This window comes from Phocoena phocoena, chromosome 21 (genome assembly GCF_963924675.1).
Source record: "Phocoena phocoena chromosome 21, mPhoPho1.1, whole genome shotgun sequence".
NCBI classification, from domain to species: Eukaryota; Metazoa; Chordata; class Mammalia; order Artiodactyla; family Phocoenidae; genus Phocoena; species Phocoena phocoena.
Genome location: NC_089239.1, coordinates 21,146,542 through 21,167,617, shown reverse-complemented (window position 1 = coordinate 21,167,617; position 21,076 = coordinate 21,146,542). Strand labels below are relative to the sequence as shown.

Genomic DNA, 21,076 nt, shown 5'->3' with positions numbered 1-21,076 from the left:
CAGTAATCTAGTGAGTAAACTAGTTTCCTGAGTTCTGTGAGCCACTCTACCAAATTAATGGAATCCAAGGAGGGGATGTTGGGAACCCCTGATATATAGCCAGTAGGTCAGAAGCATGACAACCTGGATTCACAATTGGCATCTGAAGCAGAGGGCAGTCTTGTGGAACTGAATCCTTAACCTGTGGAATCTGATGCCGCCTCTTTGTAGATTGTGCCAGAACTGGGTTGAATTGTAGGACATCCAGCTAATGCCAGATAATAGCTTGGTGCTGTGGAGAAAACCCACACACACTGAAACTGGGTGCAGAACTGTAGGTACAGAGAAGTAATTTAAGAAATAAGAGTCCACATTTATTAAATGTGTATTATTGTGCTAGTCCTGTGCAAAGCATTTTGAGAATATATATTGAAAATATATATTCATTGTTTTACATAACAATTTCAGGAGGTGAGTTTTTTTTCAAATGAGGAAACTAAAATTCAGAAAAAGTACATAACTGTCTTGTCCAAGATCCCACCGCTAGTAAGTGACAGAGCAGTGATCCAAACCCCAGTCTTTCCTAACTAAGGCCTGTGCCCTCCACTGGGGGTAACAGACTCACCAACAGGAATGGTAACATCCTTGGCTCCTTCCCCCAGTTATGGAGACTCAGCACATTCCCAGTACCTTGTTCTACTACTGGTTGCTTGGGAGCCTAGTAAAGGTTTCATAGAAGTGAATATTCCAGAAAAATGGAAGTCAAGAAGTTAATTAAATAGATGCAAATTAAAAGTCAGAAGAGCAAATTCCAAACCACGCGTGTAATGTGTGGAATGCAGATCTGTATTCCACTTGGAACAGCCTTTGGGATTCCTATTCAACTTTGAACTATCAGAGTCAGTCCTGGGTAGCTAAGAATTGCACTTGGAAAATAGTGTTACTTTTACGAACTTGGCTCTTATGACATTTTAAAAGATAACTGAGTGCTCGTTTCGGCAGCACATATACTAAAATTGGAACGATACAGAGAAGATTAGCATGGCCCCTGCGCAAGGATGACACGCAAATTCGTGAAGCATTCCATATTTTTGGAGACGCAAGAGGGAAGACATATGGGAACATATGTATATGTATAGCTGATTCACTTTGTTATAAAGCAGAAACTAACACACCATTGTAAAGCAATTATACCCCAATAAAGATGTTTAAAAAAAAAAAAAAGATAACTGAAATATGGAGGAACCTATCAGAAGGTGAATGCAATATAATCCAAAGTGCTACAAATGTAAATTTAGAGGATTTAAATTCATGATTGATTGACAAGGCATGCAATGGTTATTACAGACCATTTGACAAAAGTCCTTTACTTTTGGAATTTATTTTCCACTCAAGAACAACTTTGCCTACATCCATTGTTCTCCCTTGAGTTTTACCTTTTATGCTGTTCAATGGTTTATTTAATTTCAAAGACAATTAGATAAGCCAAAGTAATGATTCTACAGATGTATAAGTGTAACCTGAGATGAATCAGTTATGGGCATTTCAGTAAGTACCAAATGGAAAAGGAGCAGCTGGTTGCTTGAACACAGATGGGTTTATTGCTTGGAATAAACTTCACCTTGTTTCTCTCTCTTTTTTTTTTTTAACCAAGAAATTTTGGCCCCTTTGTTACTTTGTGAACAATTAACTAAAGTGAGTAATTCTTGATGTATTTGTTCTTTGATAGCCATCACTAAATGTGATGATTTAAGGTGTTTTTCCTTTCTCAGTGGCATAGGTATGTGGACTGAATCCTTAAATGTGAGGCTTAAAACCTGAGAAAAACATGCTTCATAGCCTCACGAAAAAATATACCTATATGATATGGACTTCAATCTTGTGGGAGGCTTTTCTGCAAATGCAAATGGAAGAAACATTTTTTAATACAATCTCTCCCTTACTCTGTTAGGCTCTTTCCTTTATAGAAACATCAGTTCAGTTTGGCTATGTAAAATAATAGGGAATGCAGTGATGGAGTGTTTTAAGAATGTTTGTATAAATAAGAAAGACAAGATTATTGATTTAAAAATCTTTTTAAAAAAATTACACCACTTCACTGCTCCAAATAGCAATGGATTCGTCATTCTATACAAGAGAAAATTAAAATTCTCTGACATTGCATTAAATACTTTGCATAATCTGACCATGGTCACACCAATTTGCGTTAGTTACTGGGAACCTTGAATGGTATAATGTATACAAAGATTATTTAAGGGAAACCTAACAGTGGAGGTTAAGAGTAGGGACCTAGAGTCCATCAGATCAGGGTTAAAATGTAGCCCAGCATTTGCTAGTTTAGTAACCTCAAACAAATTAATTAAACTGCCTAAGCTTTGTTTTCCTCACTAAATGGGGATAATGATTCTACCTTTTCTATAAGGTCATAAAGAAGATTAAATGAGATAATAAATTTAAGCACTTAGCTGAGTTCTTGGTTTTATGTTCAGTACGTGTCCTACTTTGTTTCTGTGGCTATGTTATTGTTGTTGTTGTTTTTGGAATTTTTATCATCTGATTCTCATATATTTACCCTTGAAGTTCCATCAACCTAGAGTGCTCTTTCATCATCTCTCTGAGGGCAAGTTCTATAAGTCACCAAAGACTCAGCTCATCTACCATCTGTATCAGTACATTTTGTCAGTCTACTCCAATGAGAAGTTAATTCTCTTTCCTCAAAAGCACTGCAATTCTTATCGTACAGATAGACATCTGTACTGAATTCTTACAGGCTTACTTAGGTATTTATTGATATCTTTTCATGCATTTCTCACCTATATAGTGAGCTCCTTGAAGGCAGGTACTGTAGCTATTTCTACATATCTAATACAATTTCTCACACAGAGCCGCTAGCAATGAATATTTGTTGTTCATCTAAAATTCTTTCAGCATTGGATGAAGTGACCAGAGTTAAATGGCTACATAATCTAATGAGCTGACATTTATTATATGTTACTGTTAATGCTTATTACGTCCCAGGCATTTGTTCTAAACACTTCAATGTTTTATTTCCTTTAATCTTCACACTGATTCTATGTAGTAGGTATTTGTAATTCATTTAGATCTGAAGATACTGAGGCACAGAAGGTTAAAAAAAAAAACTTTTCCTAGTGTGAAATAAAAGAAATTATACATGTTGGTCTCTGCCGCCAGTTCCCGGCACAGACATCCTAAAACTCTTGTAATTTACTAAGTGATAAGAGCACTAGGAGGATATTTTGTTCTAATATTTGGTCTTTGATCACAGTTCCTGACACAGCTCTTAAATCCTTCGGAATTTCCTGGGTGACAGAAGTGTCTTTTGCTCTAATAAGGTGACCTGCTGGGCTCCTAGCTAGCTTCAGGATGGGAGCTAGGTCACCAAGCCGTATTTAGAAGCTTGAAACTTTCAGCCCCAGCGCCCATTCTCCTGCAAGTGGGAAAGGGGTGGAAATTGAGTTAATGATGCATCACGCCTACGTGATGAAGCCTCCATTAAAAACCCCCAAAGTATGGAGTTTGGAATGTTCTGGGTTGTTGAATATGTGGAGGTGCTGGGAGAGTGATGCACCGAGACTTAGCGTGGAAGTTCCATGCCCCTCACCCCATACCTTGCCCTATGCATCTCTTTCATCATCTGTATCCTTTCATAAGAAACAGGTAAATGTAAGTATTTCTCCAAGTTCTGTGAGACATTCTAGCAAATTATCAAACCCAAGGAGGGGGTCATGGGAACGCCAATTTATAGCTGGTTGGTCCGAAATATAGGTGACAACCTGGGACTTGCAATTGGCATCTGAAGTGGGCAAGGGGGACAATGTTGTGGGACTTGATCCTTTAACCTGTGGGCTCTTACCCTATCTCCAGGTAGTGTCAGAATAGAGTTAAATTGTAGGACACCCAGCTGGTGTCAGAGAATTGCTTAATGTGTGGAAAATCCATACATCCATGTCAGAATTATAGTGTGTGAAGAAGAAACAGAGGTGTTTTTTCTTTACATGAAGGATATATAGTCAGTACAAGATTGAGGCAGGATTCAAACCCAGACAGACTATGTCTAGACAGAGACCATGCTCTTAACCCCTATTCAATACTTTTTACCTACTAATATATTCAGAGGTTACCCATAATTCATATTATTTACAAGAATAACATTTAAATTCAGTGTTTAAAAGCACTATAAGACCTAATATTATCATCTTCTCAACATCTTTTAAATTGGGCTAGAAACTAGGAAAGAGAGAAATAACTATGGTAGATGTCATTGTCCTATTTGAGGGCTTCTTTTAGGATGTAGGAAATGAGTCCCTATTTCCTGAATCAGAAATCAAGTCTAAACATAACAAGACAGAATATCTCAAAATAGGACTATCTTAGTGAAAACCCTGGCATCCATGATGAAAATAATAATAGATAACATATTTTGAAGTAACAGGCACCATCTTAGGCTGTTAAAGTGGATTTTTCTCTTTAATTAAAATATACTGTGGTTATTACTATTGAGAAAGACAAAAGCAGCCCCAGACAGCGGGGAGCTGGCCTTGACATTCTCCTGGTGAACATAAACTCTTTCACAGAGAACCATCCCATAGGATCACTCTGTAATGAGGATGGATCAGGACAAAAATATCACCACTCCATAATCAAGCTTGAATCCAGACAAAAACAAGAGCATTTTCCAAACCACGAAAATGAGCTAACGTCCTCTTAGCCTGGCTAAAATGAGAGGTTGCTGCTCCTTTAACAATTACTGCTTGATCCTCCCTCTATTCCTTCTGTCATGACCAAATCAGAGAACTACCTCTGCTCCCCCAAAGCCTCCAATCCAGAACAAAACTTTGCTTCTTTGAGCCTTTTCCAAAATCACTCAGCAAAAGCCCAAATCCTATCATTTCTTTCTAACACTCTCTTAATGATACGTCCCCTGGTCCCCAGGATGTGTGTTCTTCCTCATTGTAACATGTCAATGAACAAGCTTTGTTCAATTACAGGTTTCCTGATGCTCTGAAGCTGAGAGCATTGACACTATTACATCACTATGTTATTGATGAAGAAACTGTGTCTCAGAGAAAATAAATCACTAACTGTTCGATTCTAGACTTAAACCCAGTTTGTTTCTTTTGCTTTTGTTATTTTTGCTTCTGTTTGGGTATGTTTCTGTTATATAGACTCCAGAGACTTCCCTCCTAGCTGCTCACTGCATTATACAAGTTCCCCAAGGTTACTGTAAATATAGATGAATAATAGGACAGAATAGAACACTAACATCTATTGCACTCTTATTATGTACTGGCTACTTTACATGTATCTTTTATTTTGATCTCACAAGTATAAACAACAATCCTTCTTTGAAGAAGCTCAATTCAACAATTGAAGAAATCTATTTATAAATGTTAAACAATTTCTCTTAAGTCTCAAGACCAGTGAGTTTAAAATTTTTAACTTAGCTATACCAGATATCTTATTCTCACATGCCTACACCATACTGGAAGAGTCATTGTCTGGAAAGGAGTTAGGCAAACCTTTTCCTTAAGCATCATCTGGTCTGGCCTCATGCCTTATTTCAAGATAAAGTTCAGCAAAAAACACATGCTCTGAATGCACTCTCTTTATATTTCCAGTTGCTGTTCAGTCTCTCTCACAAGTTTTAGACCTGGGCACTCCCTATTTCCACCTCTATTAAGTAAACTACTGAAATCAACCTGATTTTGAGAGCATGTTGACAGCATGTTGGTTATTATGGTAGAACATTTACTCTAACACATATAATGGCACCGGCTTGAAAGTCTCTAGCCAAAATGGGAATTGGTAAAATAAAATGTGCTATTTCACATTCACACTGAAACAAAGCATATCTCATATGCCTCATCCTCTATGATACCAATTTTCAAACATTTATTCCTTGGTGAAGAACTACTCCGACCTGCATTTAAACAGGAATTCATTGCAGATAGCAAAAAAAACTTTAGACATTATTAAGTCAACTCCTGATTTCTTAGACTCTGATAATCTGTTCATCAGCATAGCTAAAGTAAATGCTGAAGTTTTAAGTAGAAAGAAAACGTTTGACTTTTCATAGTATTGTTTAAGATGAAATTGTAGAGAACATTTTTGAACTATAACTAAAATTCACTTTCTACACACCTTTAAGGAGATGACATCACTAGAAATGCCAGCATTTCTAGACTGATTTTTCAAATTTACTGATGTAGATAATGGGTATCAATATGTACTAAGATGATTTTGTCCTAAAAATATAAACATTACATAAACTACACGAGGTAACAAGCCTTCATGTCATATATATAGCCATTTCCATTTCCTATCTATGAACACTCATGTATATATTGGGTTGGCCAAAAGGTTCGTTAGTTTTTTTCCGTAAGATGGCTCCAGTAGCCCTTAGTTGTCTTTAACTTCATTCAAAACAATTTTGTTAGATTGTACGTGACAACTGTCGTATCAGCATGCATTTAAAAAATACATCAAAATTGGTGAATTTTTGTGTAGCCATTTTAATATTGAAGATGAAGAAAAAAAGCAACATTTTTGGCATAATGTGCTTTATTATTTCAAGAAAGGTAAAAATGCAACTAAAACGCAAAAATTTAATGCAGTGTATGGAGAAGGTGCTGTGACTGATTGAACGTGTAAAAAGTGGTTTGCAAAGCTTCACGCTAGAGATTTCTCACTGGACAATGCTCCACGGTTGGGTAGACCAGTCGAATTTGATAGTGATCAAATCGAGACATTAATTGAGAACCACCAATATTATACAACACAGGAGACAGGCGACATACTCAAAATATCCAAATCAAGCACTGAAAATCATTTGCACCAGTTTGGTTATGTTAATTGCTTTAATGTTTGGGTTCCACATAAGTGAAAAAAACCTTGACCATATTTCTGCACATGATTCTCTACTGAAACATAATGAAACATTCCGTTTTTAAAACAAATTGTGATGGGGGATGAAAAGTGGATACTGTGCAATAATGTGGAAGGGAAGAGATCGTGGAGCAAGTCAAGTTTTATGTTTAAGTCTTTAATTCATTTTGAGTTAATTTTTGTAGTGGTATGAGACAGGGGTCTAATTTCATTCTTTTGCATGTGGCTGTCCAGTTTTCCCAACACCATTTATTGAAGAGACTACCCTTTACCCATCGAATATTCTTGGCTCCCTTGTCAAATATGAGTTGACTGTAGATGTTTGGGTTTATTTCTGGGCTCTCTATTCTCTTCCATTGGTCTATATGTCTGCTTTTATGCCAGTATCATACTTTTTATTACTATAGCTTTGTAGTATAGTATGAAATCAAGAAGTGTGATGCCTCCAGCACTGTTCTTTCTCTAGGATTATTTTTTCTATTTCTTTAAAAACTGATATTGGGATTTTGATACGAATTGCACTGAATCTATACAAGGCTTTAGGTAGTATGAACATTTTAACAATTTAACTCTTCCAATCCATGAACACAGATTATCTTTCCATTCATTGGTTTCTTCTCCAATTTTTCATCAATGTTTTATAGTTTCCATTGTACAGATATTTTACCTCTTTGGTTAAGTTTATTTCTAAGTATTTTATTCTTTTTTGATACTATTGTAAACTGGATTTTTATTAATTTTTCAGATAATTCTTTTTTTACATATAAACTAATTTTTAACCATTTTTTATTGAAGTATAGTTAATTTACAATGTTGAGTTAGTTTCAGGTATAGAACAAAGTGATTCATGTATATATATGAGGATGGTTAAATCAAGGCTGTAACAATGGAGGTAATGATAAATATTTGATCCCTGGATATATTTGGAGGGTAGAAACATATAAGATTTCCTTTAAAAATGGATGTGGAAGTGGAATGGAAGAGGAGAGTTCCACTGTTTTGTCTTGAGGAATGGGAAAAATGGATTTGCCATCAACTGAGATGGGTAAAACTCACATGGAATATGTTTGGGGAGAAAGATCAGTTTAGTTTTGGACATACTGAGTTTGAAGATTCTCTTGGAAACATGAATGAAGAAGTTGCATAGGCTGTTAGATATATGAGTATGTATATTGGGAGTGAGATTTGGGCTCAAAATATAAATTTAAGAGAAATCCGCATATAGGTAGCCTATTAGTTTTCTATTGCCATTGTAAAAAGTTACCACAAATTTGATGGTTTAAGCCAACACAGATTTGTTTCTTATAGTTCTGAAGGTCAAAAATCTGAAATGAGTCTTAATGGGGCCAACACTGAGATGTTTGTGGGACTGTGTGCCTTCTGTAGGCTCCAGAAGAATCTGTTTCCCTGCCTCTTTCAGCTCATAGATCTTTCTTCCATCTTCAAAGTGTTTTCCTCCAGCTTCTGCTTCTGTGGTTTCATCTCCTTCTTCTGCTTATTCCCCTCTTGCCTCCCTCTTATAAGCATCCTTATGATTACATTGGGCCCACCTGGATAATCCAAGATAGTACCCTTCCTACCTCAAGATCCTTAATTTAACCATATCAGCAAAGTCCTATTTGCCCTGTAAGATAACATGTTCAAATATTTGGGGGACTAGGATGGGCCATCTTTTAAAAACCATTATTCAGCCTACCACAGATGGTCTATAAAGTCACGATACTGAATGAGTTTATCCAAGGAGTGAGCATAGACAGAAAAAAAAGGAAGAACAATCTCTGAACCTGGGCCCATTCCAACATGAAAAGCTGGAGAAAACAGGAGCAACTATCAAAGAAAACTAAAAAGAGTGATAGTAAAATAGAAGAACTGTCCCTCAACCCCCAAGAGCAACAACAAAATGTAGAGTACTCCCAGGAGAAGGTTCAAGGAGAAGGGAGTAATCTATAGTCACAATGATTCAATCTAATAAACTTATCCTGGTACAAGACATTAGTCTAAACACTGAGGATACAAGATTATCAAAGATATTTTAAATTCATTCTGCAGGAGAAGACATATAGCAAACAAACATCAAAACTGAAAATTCAGAGACCATAATTATAAATGGTATAAGAAAAATAAAAACAAATGATTGATAGGGAATGATGGGGAGTAATACAGTGTGATAAATTCTATGCTAGTGTTAAAGCAAGACAAGGAGTAATTGGAAGGGGTATTATTTTTGGTTGGACAGTTTGGTAAAGCTCCCAAAAATCACACTGAGATGAACTGACAAAAAAGTGAGCCCTGGAAAATTCTGAGGGAAGAGAGCTCTAAGCAGAGAAAGCAGCTAGTGCCATGGACCTCAGGAAGGAAAAAGCTCAGCATATTTGAGAAGAGGAGGTCAGCCAAGCTCCCAAAAGGAGAATGGGGGAGGCTGATGTGAGATGAAGTCAGGGAGGCAAGAAAGTGTAGGTTTAACCATGGGTCAAATTCAGGATTTGGATTTAAGTACAAAAGGAAATCAATGGAGGGTTTTCCTAGGCTGTGGTTGGATCTTACTTACGTTTGTGATAGAATTGAAGCAGGGAAAAGAGTCATATCAGGGAGACCAGAGAGTAGAAATTACAGTAGTGTAAGGGGAGATGGGATGCCTTGAACTAAAGGGGAAGTAGTGGAAATATGGAGTTGAATAGATTTGGGGTGTGTTCTCTGGGTGGAGATAACAGGCATTGCTGATAAGCTACACCAGGAACATTCATTCCTTTTAATTACTTCTGTGCCTCACAGGAATTAACTTGTAGTGTTTTCGATTTGGTAAAAAACAATGCTACTTTCAGTTGTTTTAAATCTGTTTAAAAGCTGGTTAATCCTACCATATACCTATGGCCAAACTACAAATGATACTCCATGAATATTTTAGACATTGCAAAGTTACCAATTAAAATATGACTAGCTAAAAAAAGATGATTTTGATAATAGTTGTGTCTGCATTAGTTCTTTGTTAAAAAATTTAAATTCTGGTGATTAGTTTGAGGATGGATATTATTAAAGAAGTAAGTTAGGGGCTTCCCTGGTGGCGCAGTGGTTGGAGAGTCCGCCTGCCGATGCAGGGGACATGGGTTCGTGCCCCGGTCCAGGAAGATCCCACATGCCGCGGAGCGGCTGGGCCCGTGAGCCATGGCCGCTGAGCCTGCGCGTCCAGAGCCTGTGCTCCGCAACGGGAGAGGCCACAACAGTGAGAGGCCCGCATACCGCAAAAAAAAAAAAAAAAGAAGTAAGTTAGGAAAAAATGAGTAAATTTCACTCTGCGAAAAAAAAATATATATTGACAATAAAGTCTGGAAGATTCATAAAGAATAATCTGAAACTCTGTAAAGATTAATCCTTGATATATAGATATGAGAGCAGGTTATTGTTTTGTTCTGTTTTGGTTTGGTTTTAGGCAATATAGAAAAAAATGAATGGCTAGTAAAACTGCCAAAACAATCTGGTTTTATTTTATTACAAAGGAAAAAAAAATCTTTCTTTTTCTTTCTTTCCTATCTACATACTAAAAATAGCAAAAGTTTTGTTTGATAGCATGCCATCCCCATTTACCATAAGTTCAAAGGCATCCAATAATAGTCATCATTCAGAAGGCATCCATCAGAAAATTTCCCATTGCTATTCATTTTATTAGTTCAGCTGAGTAGAAACAATAGCAGACTTGCATTTAAGAAAGTTAATGATGGGTTCGTTTTCTTTTTAACAAGGAAGAAAGAAAAGAAAGCTGAAGTGCACACTGTCCTTGGAGTCAAAACAAAGAAAACTCATCAAAGCAACCACGAAGGCCACCTTGGAAACAAAGGATTCGCACTCTAGAGAACACAACAGTTACTGGTCACAACAGGCTGCCTTCAAATTCTTGGAGAAAAGTTGTGAACACACCACAGTGCATTTGGCTAATTGCTCAGCGCTCCACACACTGATGTCAAGAACACATTCCTGACCCAAAATCTGATTAGTTAAATTTAGTTTAGACTTTGAGATAGATCATCAAATTCGTTCTTTCTAAAATTTGCCAGGCCTGGTCATAATAATTAGTTCGACCTCAGGTAACTATTCCTGAAAGCATCAGTGTGATTTCTTTCTTTCTACATATAGTGCTCTTTAATTCAGGAAGTGTCCTTTTGTTGTATCATGATTGAACAATAATAAAGAATTGGACTCATGACTTTAAACAGAGGCTTGCTTTTCACTTGAGTATATTATTTCATCTTTAGGAATCCTGGAAAAGTTCCTACTATTTGGGTAGTAGATGCAGAGTCATGTATTTAGAGCGTGGACATGCTACCGGTTGCAATCAGAAAGCGATGTAACACTGTAGCTGGGATACAGGGGAGAAAATGTAAAAATTTTACATTTAGTAGCACTCTTATTGCACATGTATTGGAAAATCACAGGCAAGGAGAGATTTGATTTCTTAAGTACAACTTGCCTAGGAGGAAAAATGGAATTTTAAAATAGCACTGTAAGAAATTTTATTTTCCTCTGCGTATTCAATTGACCCTGGTAATTTGAGCAATGAGCATGGGCAAGGTCAGAGAACAGTATCAGTGCATCTCTTGAATTTGTCAGTGCTGCAGATATTCACATCAAATAATCAAATCAAGAACCTACAATCTAATGTATTAAGAATTTATAGGCAAAAGTAAAAAGAGTATTTAGTGTGCTTCATGAAGTCTTCCTCTACTGATGAATGCTGAAGATGTATGCCTTGGATTTTTTAGATGACTCAGTATAATCACCTTCAAAAATAATGATCTAGAGACTATCCTTTTTTCCCTATCTCACCAATTTCCTGCAACATCAAGGTCCCTTCCAGAATCTTTCTGTTCCAGTTATTTCTCAAGTTCGGAAAATACAGCATCACTGTGACTTAAGATAGAAGGACCCTCATTTCCTCGACTTAAATCGACTGTGTTTGTTTAATTCCTAAAAATGTTCATTTTGCTTAGGAAGAGACACAAGTTGGTGACATGTGAGATTATAGTTTCCTTGCACTGTCGTCTAACAATTTATTCTAGGTCTGTTCATTCTTATGATGCTCTGCTAGAGAAATATTAAAAGACAATGTAAGTTTTAGAAATGCTAATCAAATCAAGTACATTGTATCACTGTCAGATTCAGCATATGTCAGCTCTTATTTTTCACAAGATTTAAGAGGCTCTCTTTCTGTACAGTTCAGTAATAAGAAAAGTTGCAAAGAATAACAGCCAACTATGACAATTAGCAGCAATAAAATTAAATTAGATTAAAAGTTATAAACTCTAAATGGTAACTAGGCCACCCTGCATAGACATTTTGAAGGAAAAAAAGCGGGGGTGGGGGGTGGTCGCAGCAGACTGGCAAACTCACAGAGGCAAGCCAGTGGCTAAGGATCAGGAGTCAGCTTATCAGAATGCTACCCTCTGAGAAATTTCACCCAAAAGAAAGCCTACCTGGCCAAGTGGTTAGGAAGGAAACTGGCATTCTGAAAATGCTATGGGGACTTCCCTGGTGGCGCAGTCATTGGGAATCCGCCTGCCAGTGCAGGGGACAGAGGTTCTAGCCCTGGTCTGGGAAGATCCCACATGCCGCGGAGCAACTAAGCCTGTGAGCCACAACTGCTGAGCCCACGCTCTGGAGCTCATAAGCCACAACTACTGAGCCTGTGTGCCACAACTACTGAAGCCCGCACGCCTACAGCCCGTGCTCCGCAACAAGAGAAGCCACCGCAATCAAAAGCCCGCTCACTACAATGAAGAGAAGCCCCTGCTCTCCGCAACTAGAGAAAGCCTGTGCGCAGCAACGAAGACCCAACGCAGCCAAAAATAAATAAATTTATTTAAAAAAAAAGAAATTGCTCCTGAAGGCAGCACCAGCAGATGCAAACCATATGGCATCCTTAGAGATTTGCCATACATATTCATGTATTAAAGGCTCTGAGAAGTCCTGCCAAGAGATGTGTTTAACTTTACTTAACCCAAATACCTTCCATAATTATTTGAGCAAGGAAATACCCTAATATTTGTTAAAACACAGTTTGGAAAAGTTTGTTGATAAATCAAAATTTTGCCCAAAGTCCCACTTGGTTCTCTCTGAAATTAATCTATGTCCTGATATATGTCAGTTGCCTGCCAGACATTGTGAAAATCCAAGTGGATATATGAATTTGGTCACAAAAATAGTGCAAGATAACATACATTATTTTTGATCTCACTTCTGATATTAAATATTCTTTATCTGTTACCTTGGTGGAAAGGGAATCAAATGAGTTAAAGTATGTGAAGATCATTGTCAACCTTTATCTCTGAGAACGATTTAAGCTTCTCTTAAAGTTGTGTCCCAAATAATATATATAATCTAGCAAGGGACTGATCAAGGAAGACCATAATGGGCTTTTAGTTTTATTTAACAAATAAAAACATTTGCTATGGAAAAAACTTAACTGGTTTTGTTTTGTTTTGCGGTAAGCGGGCCTCTCACCGATGCGGCCCCTCCCGCTGCAGAGCACAGGCTCCGGACGCACAGGCCCAGCGGCCATGGCTCACGGGCCTATCCGCTCCGCGGCATGTGGGATCCTCCCGGACTGGGGCCCGAACCCACATCCCCTGCATTGGCAGGCGGACTCTCAACCACTGCACCACCAGGGAAGCCCTTAACTGGTTTTTATCTGAAGTCAGAAAGCTGCTACTAGGCATCATCACTTTCACTATCAGCCAACCAGAAATTTGCTAATTGTGCCCTGAGCTGAGCACTGCCTTTTATCAAAACATATAAATCCTGCCATCCAGTTAGAGAAGTACTAAATAATTTTAACCATGCCTAGTTCCCCATGTTTGACAGAGTATTCAAAAAGAACTTAAAAATTATTTAGATTATAATAGATTCTCTTGTCATTCTCTACTTGGTTAAACCTGGAGGGAATTCCTGGTTTAATTAGAACAATCTTAAAAATGTCATCAAATATCAACCAGTGCTACCTGGCTTGAAACTGTTGCTTGCTGAGAATTTTTTTAGCTATTCAAGCTCTAAGAAAGCAAATTTGGAAGTTGAAAATGTTTAATAGGTATTTTTAACAGCAGTAAATCTTCAATTTTACTAGGCTTGCTGAAAGCAGATGATAAAATGGATAACTTCCTGCCATAAGCCTTTACTCTCATAACAAGTATGTGCTGCAGGAAGTTAGTGCTAATTAGTTTGTAAAATACAGAGCTCTGGAAATTGTATGCCTCATCAGACTGTATCCAGTGGGAAGACACACTACTTGCTATTTTCAAATAGTAAAAACAATGATTTGATAAAGAGCTTTATCCTGAGGAAAAAAAGCAGCCACATTAAAAAAAATAATAATAAAACCAAAAAATGTACTCCTGGTCAAATCCAAAAAAACATATTTCTTTAAACTTATAACTTGGAAAATTATCTTAAAGTTAATCATTGCTGATGAATAAGTTCTAGAGAGTTCCTGTGCAACACTGTGCCTATAGGTGTATTGTATTGTATATTACTGTCAGTCCGTTACTGACTTTGTTATGCTAAGATTTGTGAAGAATAAGAAAGTCTTCTTAGAGAGCATATTAAATGCTAGAAAGATTTTCTAATACTAATTTCTAAAGCATGTCAGAGCTGTCCACAGTTATGCAAATGAGGGTAAAATCTATCTATCAATCAATCAATCAATCAATATGCCACACCATACTCCAGGTTAGAAAAATTACTGACTGAAATTGATGTAACAAAATTCCACTGTGAATTCTGTAATCAGCGTCAAGGATCTGCACTGGGTCATCAAGGTGCTGAAAGAACTAAATACAATATTCTTTGTTTAATGACCCACATATTCTGAACGCATTTTAGTCAAGGAAAAACTGCTACACTACCATGTTTTTTTTGTTTGCTTGTTTTTTTGCGGTACGCAGGCCTCTCACTGTTGAGGCCTCTCCCGTTGTGGAGCACAGGCTCCGGACGCGCAGGCTCAGCGGCCATGGCTCACGGGCCTATAGCCGCCCTGCGGCATGTGGGATCCTCCCGGACTGGGGCACGAACCCGCGTCCCCTGCATCGGCAGGCGGACTCTCAACCACTGCGCCACCAGGGAAGCCCACTACCATGTTTTTAAAAATAAACTCTCCTCAGGCTTCATGACTTTCCAGACCCTTCAAGAACATATTCTAATGTTTGTTTCAATAAGGGGTACAGGAACTCTATAGTTTTAAAATATAGGTTGTGTAGAGCTGCATATTAAGATAAGCCTAGCATCCTTCAAAAATTAAATGGTATTTCCAGTAGAATTTTTGCTCAATGTGAATAATGAGGTAAACTTAGAATTATAGGAATTATAGTGCCCCTGATTTTAATGAGTGCAAGCAGATATCTTTAGTATATATTCAAAATGGTCTAGGGAACTTTTCACTGTTGAACAGCAAAGCAGAAAGGGTGGACTATTTGTGTCATGTACCGTTTCCTCCCTAACATAATTTTGAAATATAAACTTTACAAGGTTGTTTTTTGTTGTGTGGGAAACCAGTGTTTCTGCAAGATAAAAACACGGAACTAATTGTTTGTATTAGAGCCTTTAGGACTGATGCTATTTTACATGCAAATTTACTAGAGCAATTTGTTTTACATGTGTATTAAGCCTAATGGATCAAATTATCTGAGTGGGTTGAACTAAGATGACAGACCATTTCATTCTATTTGAAAAGAATTTGTGATTCAGCATTTTATACAAATCTAATTGAAATGTATTCATGCCTCTATAAAGCAGTGATAAAGTTAATAAATGAGGACAGTTATTATGCACCCATAAAATATCAAAATCCGGCAAATTATAAAACAGTTATCAATGTGACTGTTTAAAATAACAAAACTAGCTCTAAAGCTGGGTCAAAAATAATTATTCCATCTGTCAGAAGGGCACTCTAGTAGAATGAACTACATTTTTCTGTCTACAGATTTAAGTTTGCTTATAGGATGTCAATAACAGATGCTATCAGGATTTGGACTGTGTGTATCACAGATTAGAGTTCAGGAGGGTCGTTACCATCTGAACCAGGGCTAGCATCAATTTTCAGGCCTATGCGCAGGACTAAAGGTTTATGGTCTGCAACAAACGGGCCTGTGGTCCTTTATGAAGTGAGGTGTTTTGCTGTCAGTGCAGTGAAAGAGGTAAAATAGCCCTTTTTGATGATGAAATCATGAGTCATTTAATATTGTGTGACTAGTTATTTTCAGCTGTTTTTCTTTTCCTTTTCTCCCTCTTTTTGGTCAGTGCTAAAGGGAGCTTTTACCTGAAGAACACGTCTGCAGTACAAGAATGCAAGAGTGGTTTCCAGGGGCGACTTAGCAGGACCACGGCCCTAGGCAGCTTTGTTGCTGGAAGAATAAGAGGATGTAACAAATTTTAAAAAACAGATTATAGGGACTTCCCTAGTGGCGCAGTGGTTAAGAATCCACCTGCCAAGGCAGGGGACACAGGTTCCACCCCTGGTCTAGGAAGATCCCACATGCTGCGGTGCAACTAAGCCCATGCACCACAACTACTGAGCCTGTGCTCTAGAGCCCACGAGACACAACTACTGAAGCCCGCGCACCTAGAGCCCGTGCTCCACAACAAAAGAAGCCACCGCAGTGAGAAACCTGCACACCTCAATGAAGAGTAGCCCCGTTGGCTGCAACTAGAGAGAAAGCCCGAGCACAGCAACAAAGACGCAGCACAGCCAAAAATAAGTAAATAAATAAATAAATATTTTTAAAAAACAAACAGATTCTAACATCCTAGATGACATTTTGTGTCATTATTGTAACAGGGTATTTTTTTAAGAGCCTCTTAGTACTCTTTGGTTTTTTTTTTATCATAATCCCCTTTTTAAAAAATATTGAATCTAACTCAACAGCTCTACATGAAACTTTGTCTTGCTGCTAACAAGATAGCTAAAGGGTGCTTCATACTGAAGAACTCATTGAACAAAATACAGTTTGCAAATGTTTACCTTTTCAGTGAGCTTAGAAATATTTTCAAGTTAAAGAGCTTTTGGTAATAGTTTTATAATGTGGTGGCAAATATAAAACAGTTTACAAGAAATTTCTATTTTCTTTCTATTCATTCATCTAAGTATAGAATTCTGAGAGCAGGTTTGTGACCATTCTACCTAGAATAGGAAACAACCTCCGTGTTAAGAGCAGAAACCTGCGGTTGCAGTCTAGAAGTCCACCTTCATAAAAGGGTGAACTACATAATACTTGATGTGAATGATGTACTAAAATCCTCATAATCATCAACTTTTGGAATATGTCCACCTCAGAATATTGGAAGAACATTTGAGCAGGACCTACTTACTAGAATCATTCTTTTTTTTAAATGTTATCCTGGGACAAAAAAATGAAAGCATCAAAGCATATACACTTATGAGTCTTGTAAATAAATACTAAATGCAACCAAAAATGGGTCAGATAATCATTCTCACAGTGTTCCAGGCAACATCTTCTAATTATAAAGGTTCTTTTTTTTTTTTTTGGTTTTCCTTTTGAGGCATATTGATAAACTTTTGTCCAGGAAAAGGAAACCCATGAAATAAGTCCTTCTTAATTCTAACGCACAATAGATGGAAAGAATTCTGGGTTCCATACATGTCTGTAAAAGACAAAAGTGACCTCCGAAAGTAATTCTAGCTCTGTTTGATGAATCTATGAGTTTTGATTAATGAAAATGGGTAGAAATCTGTGGCCCAGGAGAGGGACATATTAGCAGCCTCAGTGGCAGTTAACAATGTATTCTGTTATATCAATGCAAGGACATGATTGCAGGCCTTGCACCAAATGCACATCTCCATGATTCCAAGACTGTGAGGTGCTACTTGCACCCATGGAAGAGCAGTGAAAACAATGAACTCAGACCTTCATGATGTCAACACTGTCTAAACAAATTCATGCTTAAACAATCATGTGCAGAAAAAAACACTAATTTTCATATGACAGAAGCTGTTGAAAAATATAAAATTGAGCTTTACCTCTTTATAATTTCTTTTCAGGGCAGTGCCTGAATCAATGCACTATTCTGTGCTTGCTCACGTGACCTCAGATAAATATGCTTCTCCAGCATTTTCACTTGTGTGTCCTCCACTTTAATAGTGAGTAGCATCTAAGAGGTTTTGATAAACTTTTATAGACAAATGTAAGCAAAACAGCAAACTGAGGGGAAAAGCCACTGCTCTTAACACTGTAAATAATGAAATTTCCTTTTATAGTTTTATCAATAAAAACAAATTATTCTTATAATCCAACCATGCCAAGATTAGACTGAAACTCCAAACAGGACAGCCAATGTGGGAATGAAAAGGTAAGTGCTGGTTACAAAGTACAGTAAAGATGTTTAAGAAATATTTTTTAAATAGTTTGATAAAAATGGGAGAGTAACTTGAAGAAGCAAATGCTCTATTGAAAACTTCATCTGTATACAGTCTGAAATAGAGAACAAAAAGCAGATGGAGGGCTTCCCTGGTGGCGCAGTGGTTGAGAGTCCGCCTGCCGATGCAGGGGACACAGGTTCGTGCCCCGGTCCGGGAAGAGCCCACATGCCACGGAGCGGCTGGGCCCGTGAGCCATGGCCGCTGAGCCTGCGCGTCCAGAGCCTGTGCTCCGCAGCGAGAGAGGCCACAACAGTGAGAGGCCCGCGTACCGCAAAAAAACAAACAAACAAACAAAAAAAGCCACTACAAGCAGATGGAAAGAGAAAATTTGGAGATAACAGGAAGAAACTTGATTATTAAGATAATAAGGTCTTGAATGAGGCAAGAAGTCAAAGATCCAGAGTTGTAATAGGCAGGATCTCTCTTCTCTACACTGTTGGTTTAATTCTTGCCTCCTCAGGCCATACCCATTTGATTAGTTACCAAGGTTACAATCTCCAAACCAAAATTTGTCTCAAAGCTTTCACCCAGTAGCCCATTAGAAACTGTGAAGGCCCCAAGACCTACAGATAGATATAAAACCTTTAGAACTGTATCATAAGAAATCTTTTCTCAGTTTATCCATGTGAGAAAAAAATAATAATTATTATGTTTTTGCCTTTAGCATTGGTTTTAAAACTCAGAACTTTTTGGTAACATATGGAGTCTGTTTTAGTTATGAAAATTAAATGTGTTTGTGTTAATCACCAGATGATATAAAATTCAATGTGTACTTTTCCATAGAATGTGGAAATTATGTTGTGTAACCACGTGAAACACGAACTATTCCTTTGGCTATTCGTCTACTGGCTTGGGCATGACTTTTATTTAAGTGTTAATTTTCAGAATCCTTTTGGAGGGTGTTATGTTACTTCATCCCATGGTTCTGTGAGATTTGTACAGTGTCCATAAAATTCTGAAGTGTGTGTAGGTTTTTTAAGTATCACATGTAATTAACATTAAATATTCACATTATCTTGAGCCTGTTCTTGCAGATATAAAGCAAAGCAAATTCCCAATAGATAATACTTCAGGAAATATTTTCATCCTTAACTTCTGTAGCATTAAATCTGTCTTACTGAGTTAAAATTAAAATTGCTTTAGTGACCAACTTTGGATGCTAAAAGGTAAATAAATAAATCAAAAAACATGACCTAAAAGATAACTAGTTGAGCACAAGAAATAGGTAAACAATGTAAATTATAAATTATTGATTTCATTTTCATATTTTAACTATTCTGCCAGTAGTAAGTATACTTTATGTGTGTGTGTACATATATATTGCCACTGTTTAAAAACAACTTTATTCAAAGATTTTTAAGGGAATTTAGTAATTCACGGGCTTAAAATTATGAAATCCTTATCCCAGAAAAACTGGAAAACAAAAAAAGCAGAACACTTTGTCTTTTCTAATGCTGTAATTCTGTATTATTTTGTTAACTCTTTAGTCTTCATGTTGCCCTCAACTTTTTTAATTGCTAGAGACAACAATAAACATCAACTCAAAAATCTGTGACTTACATATCCTGGAAGAAATTACTCAGAATAGACAATCTACCACTTGTCAGTGGAAACACTTGAAGAAGATGCACTGATCTAACAATAGAGATCAATAAATACATTCTGAACATCTTCTACAACAAAGCATAGTACTGGGACCTTTTGAAGATGTAAATCAAATGAAATTCTTGCCCTCAAGGAGCTTAGGTTATGTATGCACTTTAGAAAGGAGACTTGCGCTTCTATTAAAGCTGTTTTGGCTCAATTTTATATAGGAGTATTTAAGACTTTAAGTAAGCCTTGTCAGTGTAATGCCTTTTCCCTGTAAGAACACTGAAAACTAAAGATATTTATAGGGAAATACTGCATTTGTATTTAAAGACAATTGAAATTACTTGAAAGTGAAGACACCACTAAAATACTATTAACATGAAACTATACTATTAGAGCCCCAAATAAAGAGATATGTTCACATCATTAACTGCAATTCTGGAGAGAAATGGTACTTTTCCTTTTAATAAGCAATTTTTTTCAGCTAAAAAGTATTTTAAAAATAATTCTTGGGCTTCCCTGGTGGCGCAGTGGTTGAGAGTCCGCCTGCCGATGCAGGGGACGCGGGTTCGTGCCCCAGTCCGGGAAGATCCCACATGCCGCGGAGTGGCTGGCCCGTGACCCATGGCTGCTGAGCCTGCGCGTCCGGAGCCTGTGCTCCGCAACGGGAGAGGCCACAGCAGTGAGAGGCCCGCATAGCGCAAAAAAAAAAAAAATAATAATTCTTAAGAATTTCTCTTAAACAAAAAGTTAACAAAATATATATCGATCTGAATATTTTCTGGGGCACTTAAATTTATTTTTTTAATCTGGTGACTTAATTTGAGAAATGCAATTAAATGCATCCTACCCTCGCCATAGGATCTCAAATTGCTTAAAGGAAGAACTGTACTGTATTCATCTTTTTGTTGTCAATGCCCAGCACAGAGACTTGTACGTAGTAGGAAAGCAACAAAAGTTGCTAAATGTTAGAGCTACTGCTAATATTGTCTATTTGGTTATCTGCAGAAACCAAATAGGATGAGGAAGCAGCAGGGTAAACTTTTGGGAACATGAACAAAAAAGAAAATTGGGCAGGTTTTACAAATGATCAACAGAGTGACGGCAAGCCTCTGGAAGCCATTGTGATATCAGGTGGGTGGAAAGTATTTATCACCATTTCTAACCACTTTCATGATGATGCTA

The 21,076-nt window shown here is 37.3% G+C and overlaps 1 non-coding gene across 1 annotated transcript; it reads left to right on the top strand.

Moving 5' to 3' along the window:
- The first annotated feature begins 965 nt into the window (after window positions 1-965).
- On the top strand, window positions 966-1,072 carry LOC136141935 (U6 spliceosomal RNA). The gene has a single exon (XR_010657795.1). It is a non-coding gene; the product is annotated as a U6 spliceosomal RNA (small nuclear RNA).
- Window positions 1,073-21,076: the final 20,004 nt, after the last annotated feature.